This window comes from Quercus robur, chromosome 11 (genome assembly GCF_932294415.1).
Source record: "Quercus robur chromosome 11, dhQueRobu3.1, whole genome shotgun sequence".
Lineage (NCBI taxonomy): Eukaryota > Viridiplantae > Streptophyta > Magnoliopsida > Fagales > Fagaceae > Quercus > Quercus robur.
In genome coordinates this window covers 41,324,021-41,338,924 of record NC_065544.1, presented here as the reverse complement: position 1 = coordinate 41,338,924, position 14,904 = coordinate 41,324,021, and positions in this window count along the sequence as shown.

The following is a 14,904-nucleotide window of genomic DNA, read 5'->3' as shown; positions in this document are numbered from 1 at the left end:
GTCATCTTTAATTTAATTTAAAAATAAACTTTAAAATTATTTAAATTATAACGTCTATCATATAATCCATGCATCACATAATATCGTAGAGTTATTAATTTACAATAAATAGTTTCTCAAAAAAAAAATTTACAATAAATAAAAAAAAAATTTATGTGATGGGGTATTTTTTATATTAAATGAGATGGTTTATTTTATTTTATTGGAACACATTGTGGTTTCTTTTCTATATAACAAATCATATCCGCACGAAATCATGATGCGAGCTCGCTCACTACTGTAGGAATACCAGCTTGCTCACCTTTAGCCCACCTAGTTCAAGGAAGCCACAGATAGTCGTTGGGTCCCACCTACATTCCCATGGTACAAGGTCATTCGGGACCACTTTGGATCAATCATTACTACCTTAAGCAAGCACTTACCTCTTCCTTTGGGTCCTTTGGCAGCAAAGGCTAAAGCGCTAGATGAAGCCACTATTTTTGCATGGGACATAGGAGTTAAAGATGTCATTTTTGAAACTAGGAGTTAGAGATGTCATTTTTGAAACTAACTCCATTATTGTTTGCCATGCTATGGAGAGCCCCACTAATGCCCCGATCTCTATCTCTACTATAGTCTTAGGACTTTGCTCTAAATTACGTGAGTTTAGAACTTTCTAATCATCACACATGGGGAGACAAGGGAATGAACCAGCTTATACTTTGGCAGCTTTTGCTAAGAATATTGACTCTTTTGTAACATGGATGGAAGAGTGTCCACCTTTCCTTGCATCCTCTGTTTCTTAGGATGCTGTGTTCTTTTCCACATTTTAATGAAATGAAAGTCTTTCTTATAAAAAAAAAATGGTAGTTTATATATATATATATATATATATAACAAAATGGGGTAGTGGAAACTAGGAAGTTTGTTTTTTGTGATAAATTGGGTAGGAACTTTGTATCTATCTATTATCTAGTGGGGAGTTTTTACCTGGTAGATTTTTTTGTTTTTAATTTTTGTCTATTTATGGTTTTAGCTTCATTTCTTATGTTTTAAGAATAAAGATAATTTACCACAACGCACCCTTGATACGATGGCCACTTCACAAGTATAAGTGCTTATGGGGTGTGAGGGACAAGGGCTAGAGTTCAAGTCTCCAGCACGGAGTTTCACACACATATACACTTACATTAGGCTAGAGTAGAAATTATATTTTGTATATATATAAAAAAAATAAAAAATAAAAAGGAATAAAGATAATTTAATTAAATTAGAGATATTTTTGGAAGTCAAAAAGACTAACTAACTTTTTGAATCCTTTTAATATATAGAGATATTATGTTTACTAGGGTGTTCACCAAACCACACAAATCGCAAAAACTGAATCAAAATCGCCTGCAAAATGGCATAACCGCACCGCACCGCAAAAACTAACAAATCATATTAGTTTAATAACTCTAGTTTTCAAAAAAAAAAATTAATAACCCTAGTAAGTGTTAATTAGGAAAGTCAACTCAAAATAAAGAAAAACTAGCTCAATAGTTTAAAACTTGGCCCAAAACAAAGGGAAAAATTATTTTTGGACTGAGTAGGAAAAGCCCAAATTTTGAAAAATATACCTTCAAACTATTCAAACTACATCTTATACACCGCACCGCACATGTGACCGCAAAAATGAGATGCAGTGCAATTATGGTTTTGGTTAAATTATAAACTGCACCGCATTGCACATGTGACCGCAAAAATGAGGTACGGTGCAGTTATAGATTTGGCTAAACCGCACCGTAAAGTGTAATACTAAAAATGGCCCAAAATCGCATCACACCACACCCCAAACAACCCTACCCACTACAAATCTTGTTCCAAATAACTCAAAATTATAATATATATATATATATATATATATATGTATGTATGTATTACACTAGTTATTAACATAGTTAACTTATTTTAGACAAAAGTCTATATCATATAATTTTGATATTATTAAAAAAATTATATATCTTTTATTTACATCAGTTTAAATAATATTATTAAAACGTTATCATTATCTACATATATGTAATTATATATAATTTTTAATTAATCTGTGCATTCTATGGACATATTATTAATAAACAAATAAAATTAGTGAGTACCAACCACATATTTTCTCGTCCTCTTTTTAGTACTTTCCCAAAAGCAATTGTTAAAAAAATTTATTTTAAATGAATTATAAAAAGTAATACCATTTCTACTAACTTACCTGTTAGTAAATTTTTTTTTTTTTTTAATTACAAAAATATTGAATGCATACCGCCAAAGAGATAATATGTCCAAGACTTTGGCCAGTGGCAAAACTCATGATTATTTCACGCAATTAACTTTCAATTGTGCATTAGGTAGATTAGGTTCCAATATTTCATTTGAGATGCAATTTTATTGTAGATTGCCCAAATAAGAGGAGCTCCTAAAAGGACTAGCATCAGGTGTGTCAAATGCTAAATTTTTAGCATTTAGCACTCCAAACACTAGAAATTGACCCTCACAAGGTATGTCAAATGCCAAATAAAATTGGCATTTGCTATAGTACAGTTCCAATAGTAGAATTGTACCATCAAAATGCTAAAATAAAATCCTATTATTTTATTATACTTTTCTCTCTCCTCAATGTATCTCTCTCTATCTCTCTCCCCAAAATACTTCTCTCTCAATCAGTGGTTGTGGGTTTTTTAGATTGATTTTGATTGGTTATGGTGGGTTGCGGTGGTTGTAGTGGGTTGCGGTGGTTGTAGGCTGATTTTGGTGATTGTGGTTATAGCATCAGGTGGTGGTTGGGTTGATTTTAGGTTTTAGGTACGGTGGTTGATGGTGGTTAGTTCATTCGGGTTTATGGTTATGGTGGTTAGTGGTTGATTTTGGGTGGTGGTGGCGGTGGGATTCGAATCTAGTGAGTGGGTTGTTGGTAGTGGTGGTGGCGACTATGGTGGGTTGTTGGTAGTGGTGGCAGCTATGGTGGGTTGTGGGTTTTGTTATTGTATAAGTTTTTTTTAAGTTATTTTAATTTGTTGCATATATTATTTTAATTAACTTGCAACCGCATGCATATGTATGAATACACTTAAATATATACAAAAAGATGGATAGTGTAATTCCTATATAAATAATTTAAATACTATTGATAGTTATTCTTATATTTTGTTAACTCTTTAAAAAATCTTGTAAGAATCTTATATTTTGTTAACTCTTTAAAAAGTCTTGTAAGAATATTATAAGGTATAAAATGTAAACTATTCGTGTTTATGTATTTATTACTTATTGATTTTTGTTATTGTGAAGCACTTTTTTCTTTTGCAATTCACTTATTCTAAACTATTTGATTTTTGTACTCAATAACTCATTTGAATGAATATTTATGATGTCCCATATTTGATTCTAAAATTATGTAATAAAATTCTCTCCAAAAATAAATAATTTAATACACATGACCCAAAATTGGACTCTAATTTGAAATTATAATTAGAATTTCCCTAAGCTTTACCTATTAATATATGTGTGTGTGTGGAATAATAAAATACCTGACGTAGGTGAATTGTAAAATGATATGTTAAAATAGATAAAAATAACTTTTTGATGTGTGAAAATAAACTTTTTTTTAGAACAACTGATGTTGATGCTCTAATAGAGAGCAACTAGCATGTGTAAAGGGAATAACCATTACCTCGCATTAATTACCCTCACTTACCAACAACTTCTTAGTATTAAATACTGAATGATCAGTATAAGTAGCGCAACCTACTACAGGCCTATTCCCTCCCTCCTCCCAAATGAACTATAAAAGTGAGCAAAGAGACAGTTGATGGAACTAAAGCCCACTATCACATCCTCATTCTTGGAGAGATAAACTTGAGCAAGTATAAATACCAACCCAATACCCACATGAAGAAGCAACAAAAAGAGAGAGAGAGAAGAAAGGATTAAAAAAATGGGGAAATATTAACGGCTGCTCTAAGAGCATTTGTTACTTAACCATTTTTAGAAAAAAATTATGAGAAAAGAAAAAATAATAATTGACTTATTTGAGAGCTTTTTATATTTCTCATGAAAGTGGTATCAAAACTTTCTTAAAATTATTCATTGACCAAAGCCCTAAGGACATTTGTTAACAAAACCTTAAAAAAAAAAAAAAAAAAAAGGAAGAAAGTCCAACCCTGGAAAAACCAACCAACCTTGGGAAAACCAAGGTGGACACACAAAAAGGGGAAGTAACCAACCTTTGTAATAGATAATTTGATTTTTATAGTTCCTCACCAGATCAAATTAAATTAATGGTAATTTGAGTTTTTCTCAATTTTACCCACTACAGTTACATATTAGTGGATTATATTCTTTTGAGTTGAAGTAGATCTTTATGTATAGAATAAAAATGAATGGCAATTACACTTTACCACATTAAACTATAGCCTATATTACACTTTGAACCCTAAACTTTTTCGAATGCACGTTTTGTACCCTAAACTATGAACTTTGTTACACTTTGCACTCCAAAGTCAAGTTCTATGTTAACTTGGATGGAAATTTAAAATTTAAGATGCAAAGTGTAATTGAGAGTATAGTTTAGGGTGGTAAAGTATAAATTTTCTTTTATTTTTAAGAAATTGAGAAAATGGGCAATTGGGTATTCTCACATGATGTCATACTTTTTCTTCCAAGTTAATGGCAAACTTAATGTCGGGATACAAGATATAACAAGGGTTATAGTTTAGGGTGTAAAACATGCTTTCGAAAAGTTTAAGGTGTAAAGTATAATTTAGGGTGGTAAAGTGTAATTTTTCCTAAAAATTACAAGAAACCATTAATTGGTGTATAAACAAATGTATACATATAAAAATGTCTACATTCATAATCATTATGTATAAACAAATGTATACAACCCCAAGGGGTGTGGCGTATTGGTCAGGCAAACTCTGAGATGAGTAGTTTGATGTCTTGGGTTTGAGCAACCATACATGCATTCACTTCCTTGGAGCCATCAGACTAGGGAAATTTAATTGCTCCTTGAATTACTCGAGGTACACTTTCGGGAAACTCCTTATCGAGGGCCCATGCACCCCCTGGATTAATTAGGACAAAGTCCTAAACACATGGTGCCAATAAAAAAAATAAAAAACAAATGTATACACCTTCGTTTTGAGGTGCATTTATATGATTTCAAGGTGACTTTACTCTTTTTCTTTTCTTTTTTTCCTTTTTATTGACATCTTTTGAGTTGTTCCGTCAAATTATTTACCTTAAAGTGAAATTCATCATTTATTTTCTTCATTCATTACAATATCTTCCCTTTCATCAATTTTGTATTGATCCTAATGAAATACAAAAGGTCAAAGTTTGCATCCGTATACACACCCCCTAACATTTCTCTTCAAAAATATTAATTAGGAAGCACATGATTTGTAAATGATTGTGTGCATCAAAAGACTTGACAAAAGTGATGATAATTGATAAAGTAGATTACAACACCTCAGTTCAAACATAGAAAGCAAAATTTTCAGGAAGCAAAACTCCTAACTTTAAGGGAGGACCTAAAGGGGCTAATACTTGTTACGCTTTTTAGCAAAAGCCCTTGGTGCAGGACCAGGCAACACTGCAACAGTAGGCTAGGTCCTCTAGAAGGGGTAATTAAGCTAGATCCTTTTTTTCTAATGTTTGGACCCAAAATAAATAAATGAATAAACAAAAAAAGAATAGATACAAGAAGACAACCATTTGGAGCAATATAGGAACTAAAAAGGGGATGCAATTAAATTGAGGTTTTGAAGCCTTCCTAGAAGACAACTGATGAACCAGAAAATTATGGTCATCATTATACACAGATCGTCATTCACCAAGAGAAGACGCTACGCATTTATTACGCACATTGATGACGAAACGTAACAGACGGAGCAACGATCACAAAATGAGCTGTGATCTCTAGACAAAGATTCTGTAACGCACTAGCTGTTGAGCATAAATGCTGCATATCATTGCACATTAATGGGGTACATAATTATAAAAAAGAAGACAACAGAAGTTAAAGGTATACACAAATACTCTACGAAATCACTCTGAATTCATTTTTCTCTCTAGAATCTTTCTCCCTTATTGACTTAAGCATCAGAGGTGGTTTGGCTGACACCACACCGGTGTGTTACTCTTCCCCTCAATTCATTTTACAAGATTCCCATCTACAGAGACAACCCCATTCACAACATCATCCATCCGCTACAACGAGGAGCTCAACTGTTGATTTTTTGCATCATCAATTTGGTGCCATCTGTGGGAACGCTAATCATTCAAGCCATCTTTCATAGTGACAAAAGAGTCCCTCGAAGTATGAGATGGAAGTAGAAACTAGACCTCAGCCAGATGCTGTGCAATAACAAATCCAAGCCCTCTTGGCTAATGTGGAAGAGCTGACTCACTAGAATGAAGAGCTATGAAAGACGATGAGTCTCAAAACACAGAACGTCGACGGATAGGTGAAAACCAAAATGAAGAAGAATCAAACTCTCAAGCCAACAGAGGAGATAGAATTTCAGGAGAAGATTCCACCATTCAGGAGAAGATTCCACCAGGGTGGAGAATGAGCTTCGCAACATGAGGAAAGAGATGGACGAACTAAAAAGTGCCATGAAGGACAAAAGTAGAGAGAATTTGGATGGGATGATTTGAAGGACGGACTCACCATTCACTATTGAAGTGCTGAATTGTCCTCTCCCACCAAAATTCCATCTCCCATAGTTGGAGTCATATGGCGATTCCAAGGATCCCTTGGATCACATCGAATCATTTAAGACTCTAATGCTACTACAGATGACCCCAAATAAGGTGATGTGTAGGGCATTCCCAACAATATTAAAGGGAGTAGCCAGGGTATGGTTTAGCAAGATACCCCTGGGAACTATTGCATATTTTGAACAACTCAACAAAGGTTTTGTTCGTCATTTCATTGGGGGGCAAAGACACAAAAAGCCAATTGGTCATCTTCTCAATATTCAACAGACACAAGGAGAATCACTAAGATAGTACGTCACCCGATTCAACAAAAAGCTATTGCAGGTAAATGAAGCTGAAGATTAAGTCATCTTAACGACCCTTGATTTCTTCTTCTTAATTGCTAAAAGTCCACCAAAAACAGTAGTAGAGTTGCTCTGTAAAGCTCAGAAGTACATGAATGTAGAAGATGCGGTGCTCGTAAAGGAAATGAAAGGAAAAAGGAAGAGAAACGAAAGAATAAGCAGCAATCGAGACAAGAAGAAGGAGATATGAAGTGTTGGGCAGACTACAAGGAAAAAGAAGGAACTTCTAGATAGGAAACAAAGATTCACTAACTTCACTCCTCTAATAATGCCAATTGAGTAGATCCTTATGCAGATAAGAGACGATCCCTCCCTACAATGGCCGAAGCCAATTAGCACTCCAGTGGAAAGGAGAGACAAGAATAAGTACTATAAGTTCCACTAGGATCACGGGCATCGCACCGATGAGTGTAGATAGCTCAGAAAGAAAGAAAAGCAGGATTAGCAAGACAATAAAAAAAGTATTGTGGGGATCCTGGGAATTATGAAACAGAATTTCATTAAGGCATTATCTGTTTAATTACAGAAAGCTCATTAGGACGTGATACAAGGTCCAATCGAGCTCAAAAATTGCAGCCTTGAATGGCTATTTCAGCCTTCAAAACTTGCGAAGTTTGATTCTCGTTGAATCCGAGTATGTACCATAGTTGCTTTTACGGGATATCGGGAAACAGTATTCGTTTTTCCCTTAGTAATTTTCTTTCCGCACAGATTTTCTGATAGTTTTTTCCTAAAGAATCTCTTCTTTCTTATGTTTCTCCCTTTTTTTCTCGCTGCCTTCTTCACAACCCATCCCCTCCTTTTATAATGGAGTTTCCTGGGCGTCCCGGGGAACCATTGGTTCCCCTGTTTTGCTTTCCTGCGAACAGAGCACGTCTTGTCCCTGTTGTCTTGGTAAGTCCCTTTTCCGCTTCTTCTTATTCTTTCCTTTTCTTGGTTCTGATTCTTTTGAAAGCTTCTTGTTGGCTATCTTCTTTGGGAGTGCTGAGGTATGCCCTTCTCGGCATCCCCACTTCTGATGCCTTCAGCTTTTCCTTTTCTTTCCTATTTGGGCGGAATCCCATCCTGCCTTTTTTAAAGATCGTTTGTTGTCATCCTTCTTCCCTGTCTTGGTTCCCCGAGGATTCTTCTGTCTGTGCCGTGAGAAGTCGCTTGCGTTTTTTGCTTTTTTCTTTGTTTTTCTCTTTCTTTTTTCTTTCTCTGTCTTCTTTCTATCAAGCTGTCCCGATCTTCCTTCTTCTTTGTGCCTGAAAGGATCCGCGTCTATTGATGGTGCCTGAGGATCCTTGCTTCTTATATTTTGCCGTGATCTTTTTTTTTTGAATGCTTTTCTTTTCTGGGCTTCGGGATCCTCTGGACCTTTCGAATGCTCCCTTTGGACTTTGGCTTGGTTTTTCCTTCTGGGCTTAACTCATTCTTTTTGGGCTTAGCTTATTCTTTCTTGGGCTTATTTTATTATGATTTTTTTTAGACCTCAACATTTAGTCCCCCGAGCTCGTGGGTTAACTGAAGCCCACGCGTGAGTGATTTAGGTTTCCTAAGATTTTCGTGGGATCCCAGCTTGCTTCTGCTGCTTTTGGTCGCCTCCTTTTTTGCGTGTTGTGTTCTCTTATAATTATTACTTTTCGCAGCTTCCTCTTTACACGGGACGTGGCAGTTGAGTATTTGAGGTAAAACTCTCCTACCCACTTATCTCGTTTCCCATTGCTTCTCATTAATAACTGCTGATTAATCTCCTCTTCAAAATTAAATTTTTTGCAACTGGCGCGTCTTTTCATAAACTGTTTTTCCCAACTGCTACTTGCGCCTTTATTGTAGCCGTTTCATCTTATCATTTTGCTTCTCTGAACTTTTTTCATTCCCTGAGTTTTTCTTCTTCTCTGTTACTCTGGTCTTCCCTTTTTCGCACTTTCAATCTCTTTTCTTCTCATAGTGTGTGCTGTTTCCATGGCTTCTTCTTCTTCTCGAAAGAGGAGAGAGCGTACTCCCAGTCCTTCTGAGGGGGAAGGTTCTTCTGGTTCTGCTCCGAGCGATTCTCGCGAGGTTGCTGAACGTCCGGCCTTCCCTTTACGGGATCCTTGGTATTCTCTCAGTTTATTTTTTCCTCATATATCTCATGGTGAGGCTCCTTCATCCCCTCACGTTTGGCTATTTTCTGGCCAAGCGAGTTTCGCTGGTTCCGCCCAGGTTCCTGACCCTAGAGAGATTTTCGATCTCCAGATCAGACAAGGAACCCGAGAGGCGGTTCCTATTTTCTTTGATTTTGTTCCGGGAAAGATTCAGGGTTGGCCTATATGGGAAGACAAGGAACTGTCTGATGCTGAGTTTGTGGGTCGTTTGGAGCGCGCTGGCATCCTAAAGGAAGTGGCTATTTCCAGAAACCTTGAGGGTTTCAGAGACGCCAAAGGGCTCAGGCATCTGGTACGTCGTTGGTGTCCTTCCCTTCATACTTTTTTCTTTTCTACTGGTGAATTGACAATCACCTTGGAGGATGTGGTTAATAACTTCCTCCTCCCGGTGTTTGGTGAAGAAAATCCCTTTGATATTGATCTTTCTGGTGAGGATCTCGTGGTAGAAGAGAAATTATTTGGTCATTTTGGTGGTCGCTCCGCCTCTCCTGGTGGTAAGCCGGCTAGGATGGGGAGATGGGTGATGACCCTTTCTCGTGAAAAGGATAAGGAAGTGAGGTGGGCCGGTTTCCTGGCTTTTTGGCTTAATAAATTTTTGTTTAGTGAGTTCCCTGGGTACGGAGTTAAGTCTTCATTTTTTCCGTTGGCAATCAAGTTGGCTCGGGGTACCCAATATCCTTTGGCCCCTCTGTTCTTAGGTCATGTTTATTCTCAACTGGACCAGCTTCATGGAGATGAGGCTGAGGGTGACTCTTGCTATGTGATCACTTCATCTCTTCACTGTGCCATTCTTCAGATTTTCATGTGGGACCGTTCTGCAGCTACTTTGGCTAAGTGTAGAAATTTGAAGTTTGTGAAGGACAAGTTCCAAGGATCCCCCGACATAGTGAAGGGTCTTTGTGGCAATTCTACTGATGCCTTTCCCATTATTTTTCGTTGGATTAGCTTGAAGGGTGGTGGCCTCAATCTTGTGGAGTTGTTTGACCAAGCAGGGAGCTTATATTGGAGATCCCCTCGTGAGTTTGGTCCTGGCTTTGCGTGTGATTCTGTGTTGTCTTCTTTTTTATCTTCAACAGGTAATACCTTTGACTTGCGCCGTGGTGATGAGGGCAGTCTGGCTTATCTTGCCTGCATGAGCCCCTCCTGGCTTCCTGTGCCTTCTTCAAGTGGCCCAAAATATACTCATTATTCAGCACACCGGGTGCTCCGACAGTTTGGTTTTGATCAGGACATTCCGCCAGTCTTTAAGGATGTGGTGCCATCCCTTCCTTCCTTGGATCCTTTCTTGAGGTTGCAGGCCTTTTCTTATTGGTCACAGAGGAGCCCCCAGTTTGTAGTGCCTAACTCCCAGAGAGGAGTCTTTGCTTCCAGTGGCTATACCAGCTATTGGAGAAGAGTACAAAAATCTTTTGTTGACTATGTTGGCATTGGCACAGTTCGGGAAGTCCCGAATTCTAGCATTGTTTCTGCTCCGACAGCTAATAGACGTTTATCCCTTCCTACTGCTGGGATTGTTTCTGCTGCTGCAAGCAGTAAGACTGGGTTTGCAGAGTGGCATGCCTCCAGGGGAGGCTGGGTGGCTTATGGACAGGATTTTCCTGAGGCCTGGCTGGGTGATAGTCTCATCATTGGTGCTTCCTCTGGGGTGCCCATCAAAAAGGGTGCAACAGAGACAATTAGTGCTGCTACTGCTAAAGGTAAGGATGTCAAGTCGAAGAAAATGAAAGCTGCTGATGTTGGTGAAAGTACAGGGGGTGTGGAGATAGGCTCTGAGGCGAAAAGAAGGAAAACGGGGAAATCTCAAGCACACTTGGCATCACAGGAAGGCAAGGATGTCAGGGAACCTTTAGTTTCAAGGACCCGGAAGAAGACCAAGGTAGAGTCTTCTTTTCCCCAGGTTCCTGTGACTGCTTCAGTCCATGGTTCTTTAGGATCCTCTGGTTTGGTATCCCAGCCTCCTTTAGGACCCTCTGGGCGTACTCGTAGTAAGCAAAAGACTTCCAGAGAATCTGTAGAGAGAGAGAGAAGGGCAAGACTTCTTTCCTTCTTCTCTTTTTTTTTTTTTTGTTGTTGCACTCACTTTCTATTTTGCTGATGAGTGGTGATTTCCTTTGCAGTCCAAGCACAAGTCTGATTACAAGAAGGGTAAGAGCCAATCTTCTGGAGACGACGTGGTACGTGTGTTCCCCCTTCTCCTATTCTTTCCCTTTTGCTCTGACATTGTGTTGTTAGCATTCCCTGCTGTTGTGTTTTTTTTTTTACTTAGTATTGCCTTCTCTGCTTCTTCTTCCTTTAGGTGGAGGTATCCCCTCCTGTGACTGGCAAGGCTCTGGGGGAGGAAACTGTCACAGCTCTTTCTGTCGTTTTTTCTGTTATGGGGGAGGAGCCCCCTACTGATGATCCCGCTGAGGAAACCGGGCAACCGATGCAAGGTTCCCAGGATTCTCAGGATCCCAAAGCTTCTAGGATCCCATCATCTCAAAGTCCCCATCTTGAACGCACTCCTAGTCCTATCAGGATTGTGTTTCCTCAATCCTTATCAGATAAAGGTGCTTTGGGAGACACTCCTCTATCCAAACAAACAGGTAAACCTTGTTTCCTTGAAATAGCCTTATATTTTTTACTTTCTTTTCCAGTTTTTCTTGAATTCCCCTTTTTTTTTTCTTTAGGTCAAACCAGTGAGAAATCTGCTCCCAGTGTTGCTTCTTCTTTAGAATCAGAGAGCTCAGAAGGTGAGTGCAAGCTGCTCCCATCGAGTTTCTTTTTTCTTTCCCCCCCCCCCTTTTTTTTATGGCGAAGCCCCCTGCATCTATCCCTTCCTTTAGCCACTTTGCCATTGGTCCTTCACCTTTTCTTCAACTTGCTTTATGTTCCTTCCCAGAATCTTCGGGGAAGTCAGGAGATCAGGAAGAAGAGGTTCTGCCTCAAGAAACTGGAACCGGTTTGTTCTTCTAAATCTGTTCTTCCTTTTCATTTTCTTCTTTCTTCCTTTTTTTGAATACTGATACAGGCTTTGCAGGTTCTGAGCCTGTTATCCCTGAAGGAATTGTGAGACCTGTTGAAGTTGCTGACCTTCATCCAGAGCAAAAGGCTGCAAGTCCTCCGGTCTCTGCAAGTGGTGACACGGCGATGGGGGATGCCTCGAAGATGGCTGCCTCAGATCTTGATTCAAAGCTTTCCTCTTTCCTGGCTCGCTTTGATCTTTTGGAATTCAACAGTCTTCCTGCCAGCCACTTTCATGTTTTTGGGTCTTCTTATGGCAGCTTCCTGCGCTTCTCTGTTCCTGTGGAAGGCTTGCCGCTGCTAGAGAGCCTGCTCAAGAGTCACGGGGATTTTACCAGCGGCTTCAGGGGAGGCATTTTTCTAGGCAATATTTTAATGGAGTTGCTGTGTGCTGTGTTGATTTCCCTAAGGAATTCCTCTGTAGATTCGTTGTCTGAAGAAAAGCTTCTGGAGTGGAGAGGGGTGGTGCAGGACCTTCTGGAGGCCAAGTTTAATTTGTCTTTTCTGCTGGATCACTTGCGTCTGCTGGCTCATATGCTGTTTCAAAGGCAATCATTCAAGAGTATAGACACTGAGATAGCTGTTGCTGAGGAAGTTTTGGCTCATGCTCACAAAGTTTTACAAGATTTGAAAGTCAAGCGGCAGAGGATCCTTTCTACTTTGGCTGTTCCTGCTATTTCTCCAGATGCTTCTTTGTTGGCCGGCCTCATTCCTTAGCTTTTTTTTTTTCATTTACATGAACAATTTGGGGTTGTATAAGTTTTTTTTTTTGAACATTGCTCTGCTCTTTGCTTTCCCAAAACTGCTTCTTATTTCTTAGTATGTGAATCTGCCTTTTTCCTTGGATATATATATATTGTCTTTACTTTCTCGTGACTCTTTTCTTTTCTGAGTCCTGGACCATGGTTCCCACAAGCTTCACTGTAAGTTCTGGTCCAGGTACCTGGTGATTTATTGTGCAAGTACTGAACTGGGTACACTAGTATCCTTCTCTATGTATGTTTTTTTTTTTTTTTTTGAGATACGGTCCCAGTTCATGAACTTTGACAGGTTCCCCCTTTGCCAAGTGCTAGGCTAGGTATCCTAGATATTTTCTTTTATTCTGTGATCCTAGACCTATGCACTTGGGACTGTTTGTGGGATATCTGAAATTATTTGTGAGGTGGATCCTGGGCCATATGTAAAAGGGTATTACATATTCTCCCTTTTTTTTTTTTTGACTCAGGTATCCTTCCTTAAATTTATCCACATTTGGTCTTTGCAGTAAAGAAAAACTTAAATGTTGAAGAAACAGGAATTCCATTAAAACATGATCATTTTTTTTTTAGGAACAAAGAAAAAGTCTTTTGGTGCAGCATTGACCACAAAGTGTCAATCTATCACATGTTCCTGAACAAAATTATCTTAGACCAGAATTCTTGATAAAGGCTGAAAAATAAAAAGACAAAAATAAAAAAGGAACTTAGCAGATAGTGAAGCTGGTGAAAGGACCCTGAGGTACTGGGGATCCCCTTGTCCTTATGCATAATATTGCTTCAGCCATTTCCCGTTTATGGGTTCTGTCAGGACTGTTCCATCTTCTTTGGCAAGGTAATAATATCCACTTTCATGAGCTGCATTGATGATGTAGGGTCCTTCCCATTTTGGGGTGAACTTGGAAGGCCCTGGCAGGTTCCTCCTCACGTGCTCCGCCATCCTTAGCACTAATTGCCCTTTGGTGAACACTCTTGGGCGTACTGCTTGTGCATATGCTCTGGTCATTCTTTGCTGGTATCTTTGGCTCCTTTTCTTGGCCAGTTCCCTTTCTTCTTCTACTCCTTCCAGATCTACTAATCTCTTTTCATTGCTTGCGTCTTCACTTTCTCCCTGATTTTCCTCAAGAACTACCCTTGGTGTAGGAATGATTAACTCCACAGGGCTGATGGCCTCTGTTCCATAAACCAGGGAGAATGGGGAGAATCCTGTGGCTGTCTTTACAGAGCTCCTACATGCCCAAAGCACATCTGCCAGATGGTCACTCCATTTTCCTCCATACTCATGCTTCATTTTCCTAAGGATTTTTAATATTACCCTATTAGTAGCTTCAGCTTGGCCGTTTCCTTGTGGGTAGTATGGGGTAGATCTTCCATGCTTGATGTGGTATGCTTCAGTTAATCCCTTCACATCTTTGTTTATGAATGGGGTTCCATTGTCGCTGATCAATCTTCTGGGGATCCCGAATCTTGTAATGATGTGGTCTCGAATGAAATTTGCTACAGCTGCTCCAGTAGCTTTTTTCAAAGGGATGGCCTCTACCCATTTTGTAAAGTACTCCGTGGCTGCCAGGATCCATATATAACCATTGGATGGAGGATTTATGGGCCCTATGAGATTGAGCCCCCAAGTATGAAAAGGCCATGGCGTCGTCATATCCTGTAGGACATTTGGGTGAGTATGAATTGCATCTCCTAGGACTTGGCAAGCATGACATGTTTTGACCAGCTCCTCAGAGTCTCTTTTCATCGTTGGCCAGTAATACCCCAATAACAGTAACTGCTTATACATCCTTCTCTTCCCTGGGTGACTTCCACAATCTCCAGAGTGCACCTCTCTGACTACTTCTCTAGCTTCCTTTGGTCCCAGGCACCTGAGGGGATCCCCATGGTATCCCTTTTTGAACAAAATGTCGTTCTGCAAGAAATACCTGCACGCTAGTT